At 39.0% G+C, this 6,000-nt stretch overlaps 1 pseudogene; it reads right to left on the bottom strand.

Annotated features, from left to right (window-relative positions):
- Positions 1-4,842: 4,842 nt before the first annotated feature.
- On the bottom strand, positions 4,843-5,824 carry LOC118535951 (L-lactate dehydrogenase A chain pseudogene; annotated as a pseudogene).
- Positions 5,825-6,000: the final 176 nt, after the last annotated feature.

The raw sequence follows: 6,000 nt of genomic DNA, 5'->3' as shown, positions 1-6,000 counted from the left end.
GGCAGAACAGCTACTTCTCCTAAACTTGAAGGAATGGTCTTGTGTATGATCATTTTCCATGTAGACTGTGTGTGCTTGGGGACTTCTGCTGCCTGGCTGGAGCTGTGGCAGGCATGAGCTGCCTGGGCTCTCCACCCAGTGGGCACCTTGTCAGGAAGGCTAAAGCTGAAGTGGGTGCTGATGAAGCATTCATTGATTTTTCAAATGTTGAACCAGCTCTACATACCCAGCATAAATACCACTTGGTTGTGGGGTATAATTCTTTTTATACATGAGAGGAATCAATTTGCTAATGTTTTGTTGAGGATTTTTATATTTGTATTCATGAAAAATATTGGTTTATAGTTCTCCTTTTTCATGATGTCTTTGTCTGGTTTTATTATTAAGGTAATGCTGGCTTCATAGAATAAGTTAGAAAGTATTCCTTCTGCTTTATTTTCTGGAAGAGATTGTAGAGAATTGTTATAATTCCTTCCATAAATGTTTGGTAGAATTCACCAGTGAATTCATCTGGGCCTGATACTTTCTGTTTTGACAGGCATTAATTATTGATTCAATTTCTTTAGTAGATATAGTCCACATTTTTCTCCTTGATGAGTTTTGGTAGATTGCATCATTTAAGATTTTGGTCCATTTCATCTGTATTACCAAATTGTGGGCATAATTTTTTCATTGTCTGTTTTATGTCCATGGGATCAAAGATCAGCTCCTCTTTCATTTCTGACATTAGTAATTTGTGTCTTTTCTCTTTTCCTTAGTTAGCCTGCTAGATGTGAAAGCATACTGCTACTTGGTTGGTACTGAAGTCCCTAAAATGTTTCTTCTAGAAATAGACAACTCTTTATTTCAGTTCAGCAAAGAAGTTATTTTTTAAAGCAAGCATGTAGAAATTTCCTCCTTATGGAAGGCTCAAAGAAGGGAGTGATCAGTACAGCCACTCTTTAAGCCATTACATAATTCCTGAGGTATACAAAGGCTGCTGCACTATCAGGACATTGAAATTCTGATGAGACTGGAACCATATTCCAAATTTTACAGGATAATTTCACTAGATACAGAATTCTAGATTGGTGGCATTTTTTCTTTAAATATTTCACTCTCTTCTTGTTTGCATGGTTTCTAAAGAGAAGTTGCAATGAAAAAGAATGACATTCTTCTATTTGTTCTTTCATAGTAAGGTTTTCCCCCTTTTGGCATCTTTCAAATTTTTCTCTTTGTCTTTATTTTTCTGTGGTTTGCATATATGCCAAAGTGTAGATTTTTTGGTATTTATCCCGCTTGCTGTTATCTGAGCTCCCTGGGTCTGTGGTTTAGTGTCTGTCATTAATTTTGGAAACTCTTGGTCATTATTGCTTCAAATATTTCTTCAGTTCTTTTCTCTCTTCTTCTCTTTCATTTTCCCATTATGCATATGTTATACATTTTATAATTGTCCCACAGTTGTTGGATAGTCTGCTCTGTCTTTTTGATTTATTTTTCCCATTGCATTTCAATTTTAGAAGTTTCTATTAACATTTCTTCAAAATCATTGATTCTTTCCTCAGTCATGTCCAGTCTATTGATGAGCCCATCAGAGGCAGTCTTGAATTCTATTATGGTGTTTCTGATTTCCAGCATGTTCTTTTGATTCTTGGTTTGAGTCTCCATCTCTCTGCTTACATTAGCCATGTTCTTGCATCATGCCCACTTTTTCCATTGGAACTCTTAGCATATAATGATAGTTGTTTTCATTTCCATTCTGATCATTCCAACATCTCTGCCATATCTGAGTTTGGTTTTGGTGCCTGCTCTGTCTCTTAAAAAAATTTTGGTTGAAAGCCAGACATGATGTACTGTAAAAAAGGAACTAAGGTAAATAGGCCCCTAACATGAGGTTTTATGGTTATGTGGCTAGGGGTTAGGCTGTGTTTACTTCTTGCTGTGGCCGTATGTGTCACAGGCAAAAATTTCCTCTGGTGTCCTTGTTTTTGTCTCTGCTGTTTTCCTTGGGTTTCCCTAGAAACTTTTTCTTAAATAAGATCTGGGACACACAGTTCTTTTCATTGTATCCCCCTGTTACTATACAGAGGCCCTGCCGATGAGGTGATAAGCTGTTTAGGGGAGGGGAAGCATTCTCTAGTCCTATGATTAGGTGTCAGTCTTTTAGAGAGTCTGTGCCTCTGGTTGTGATCTTCTCGGTTTTGGATTTTGTTGTGGTTGTTGGGTTTTTTTGTTTGTTTCCTCTTTAGGTGAGATAAAAAGGCTAGAGTTGGCTGGAGTTCAATATTTCCCTTCTCCTGCATTGGTTAGACCGATTAAAACCTAGTTAGTTAGGCTCTGGTACAATAGCTTATCTTGAGGGCAGGCCTTGTGAAAAGAAGAACAGAATTGTCTAGGCCTACTTCAAAGTGGCTGTTGTTTGCCTGAAGCAAGAGGAGATTTCTCTCCAATCTTCACTGAGAGTCTGGTAAGGCTCTTGGAAGTAAAACTCACAAAAAGTATGGAGGCCTCCCTAAAACTGGATCACCCTATGATTTTTATTTTATTTTATTTTTTAAAAAGATTTTATTTATTTGACAGAGAGAGACACAGCGAGAGAGGGAACACAAGTGGGGGAGAGGGAGAGGGAGAAGCAGGCTTCCTGCTGAGCATGGAACCTGACACGGGGCTCAATCCCAGGACCGAGCCCAAGGCAGACGCTTAACAACTGAGCCACCCAGGTGCCCCCCTCCCACCATGATTTTTAACTCTCAAACTTGCCTTCACTGAGCCTCCATCATCATCATCAATTACAGATTAATCTGTAATTACAACTTAATCTGTAATTCATCAATTACAGATTAAGTTTTCCCATACTGGTACTAGTCCTTGTGGACGTTTCTGTTCCTGGGATTCTGCTTTGATAAATTGTGATTGTCTGTATCTAACCATCTGTCTGTTCAGTTGAGAGATGGGGACGGCAGGGACCTCAGTCCTGTGGGGGATCTAAGAAGAATAGTTGATTTTTAGTTTGTCCAGCATTTTTCTTATTGCGAGGTCAGGGGTGATGACTTTCAAGCTCCTTACATGCTGGACTGGAAACTAGAAATTGTTTGCTTTAATTTTGCTATATTATTTTAACTGTGTTTATTTATATTCTAAAGACTATGGGATGGCCTACAAAACTGATTGTGTGCAGGTTTTTAAAATGGAAATTAGATACTGAAACTATGAAGAGAATGAAGCAAGAATGCTGTTCATATTGGCTATTATAATTCCTGTGCCTGAGCACTACTCTGGCTCAGGGATTTCCTGCTAGTGAAATCAAAAGAGAGAATTATCATAGGTTACACAGTTATCTTTACCTTGCTGAGTAAGCATACCAGTTTTAGAGTAAAGACAATATTCTCCTGCTTCTAAATTCTGAAGTAAAAATTCCACATGGGATAAACAAGTGAGATGTTGAGCAACAGATATGTAACAGATAATGTTTTTAACAATCAGTAGATACATATGTTATTTTACACAGCCCTTTTTCATAATGACTTCCAGTAAAAACCAACATTAATATCTGACTCAGTGAAGGCAATTCTGAGAAGGTTCATTTTAATATGCTCTACCTATACATTGGTGTAAGTGACACTAGGCTAGAACTTTTCAGCCTCAAAGAATGAATCGATGGCGTGGGAGTCGGCCTTTATTAAATTAAATTTTTTTCAGTTGGACTCAGTAGTTGTTGGGTGTTAGCTGGGGCCCAATAAAGATACATTTTTTATGAAACATTCCCAATTGACTGAAAAATAAAATATACCAGTTAGCAGATGGAGGTTGCAAATATCACCTTCATTACTTATATGGCTGATTTTGGAAAATGTGGCTTCTAAGTGTTAAGCAAGTGGGCAAGCTCCACTACTGAACCCCAGAAACAGACTGACACATCTACACAGTATCAGGCAGCACTAGAGCAGGGAAGGCCCTTCACAAAGGTCTTAGGAGAGATAGAGAATATTTACTCTTTTCCCAAGTGAAAGTGAAGGAGTCTAGCTTATTCGTACTCAGTTTCTTCTTCCAGATTCTCCAGTAAGATTAGCTAACTAGGGCAGAGAAAAGCCAAGATGTTTTCTCATTGAGATTCTTCTACTGGAAGGAAACATGGGGAGTAGGGAAGAAGCATTCACAAAAGTACTATCTGAATGGGTGAGTCAAAGCTGTACTCTCTGGGAAGAGCTTTAAAGCAATGGCTGCTGATTAAAGACATATTCATAGCATCAGTAACACTTGTGGATGTCATATCTGTTTCTTTTTTTTTTCACTTTTCAAAGTTTATTTGGTATTTTAGTTGGTATGACACTTGGTTGCATTGTTTATAGGTGGATTTTTCTTTTTACATTATATTGCAATGTATACCATATTCTGACACATATAGTATACAAAATAAGATCCTTTAGAAGAGCTATGCACAATACATGCAATATTGAATTTATCTAGTAGATCCCAAGATGTGATTGACTGGAGGAAAAAAAAGCCGGATTGGCATATTGAGTGGAGAAACCAGAAGTTCTATAACACGCAGTAAATACACATCTGGTTTGAAGAGCAACCACAACATATGTGACATTGGCAGTGGTGCCTCTGAGGTGGTCGAACTATTTTACATGAACCAATTTAGAATGGCCCGAGATAGGGATCATCCAGGATCAGGATATAGCTGCAGGGTTTTGTGAACCATTCCTATTTGTAACTTTAGGAAATTGGTATTTTTTCCCTAGGCCCTCTTAATATTACTACTTGAGTAACAGATCAGATAATAAGGACAATACACACAGCTTCCAACTAAAATCCTGTTGTCGTCTAGACAGTGAAGTAGTACAACATTAGAAAACTTTAACACTGCAGCTCTTTTTGGATCCCCCAAAGTGTATCTGCATTGTTCTTCAAAAGGGCCTCTTCCTCAGGGGTCAGATTCACCTTCACAATATTTGAGATTCCATTCTGTCCCAAGATGCAAGGAACACTAAAGAAGACATCATCTTTGATTCTGTAGAGATCCTTAATCATTGTGGAAATGGGATGCGCCCACCTAAGATTCTTCGTTATACTTTCTGCCAAATCTGTCACAGACAGCCCAGTGGCCCAGGATGGCTATCCTTTCAGTTTGATCACCTCATAGGCACTGTCAGCCACCTGTTTGTGAACCTCTTTCCACTGTTCCTTATCTGCATCAGTGCCTAAGTCAGGGTGAAGATTCTTCAGGGAGACACCAGCAACATTTATTCTACTCCATACAGCCACACTAGAGTCTCCATGCTCCCCAAGGACCCACCCATGACAGCTTAATGGGTAAACTCCCATCCTCTCCCCCATTAGGTAATGGAACCAGGCTGAATCCAGATTGCAACCACTTCCAATAACACAGTTTTTGGGAAAGCTACTTATCTTCTAAGCTGCATAGGTCAAGATATCCACTGGACTAGAAACAACAAGCAACTTGCAGTTTGAACTATATTTTACAATATTAAGAATGTTGAATTTAAAGATGTTCACATTATGCTGGATCAAATTAGGATGGCTTTCTCCCTCTTGCTGACATGCCCCAGCTGTGATAATAACCAGCTTAGAGTTTGCAGACACGTTATAGTCTTTGCCAGAGACAATTTTTTTGGTGTTCTAAGGAAAAGGCTGCTATGTTGGAGATCCATCATCTCTCCCTTCAGTTTGTCTTCCATGACATCAACAAGAGCAAGTTCATCTGCCAAGTCCTTCATTAAGATGTCAACAGCACCAACCCCGACAACTGTAATCTTATTCTGGCGGTATGGTCTTCCTTAAGAAGATTCTGAATCAGCTGATAATGAAGAGTTGCCATATTGGACTTAGAACCAAAAGGAATTGGCAGTGCATGCTCGGTGGGCATTGGTGGCATGTGGTATTGGGTCTGGACTTGGTGGCAGTGGCTCTGGTACTCTGTCCTATCTACATATCTATTATGAAAGGTGAGAGGTTTAAGCAGTTGGTTACTTAGATGAAGTGCCGCCCCACCTT

This window comes from Halichoerus grypus, chromosome 6 (assembly GCF_964656455.1).
Source record: "Halichoerus grypus chromosome 6, mHalGry1.hap1.1, whole genome shotgun sequence".
Taxonomy (NCBI): domain Eukaryota; kingdom Metazoa; phylum Chordata; class Mammalia; order Carnivora; family Phocidae; genus Halichoerus; species Halichoerus grypus.
The sequence above is the reverse complement of the archived record's forward strand: the minus strand, read 5'-3'. Positions and strand labels throughout refer to the sequence as shown.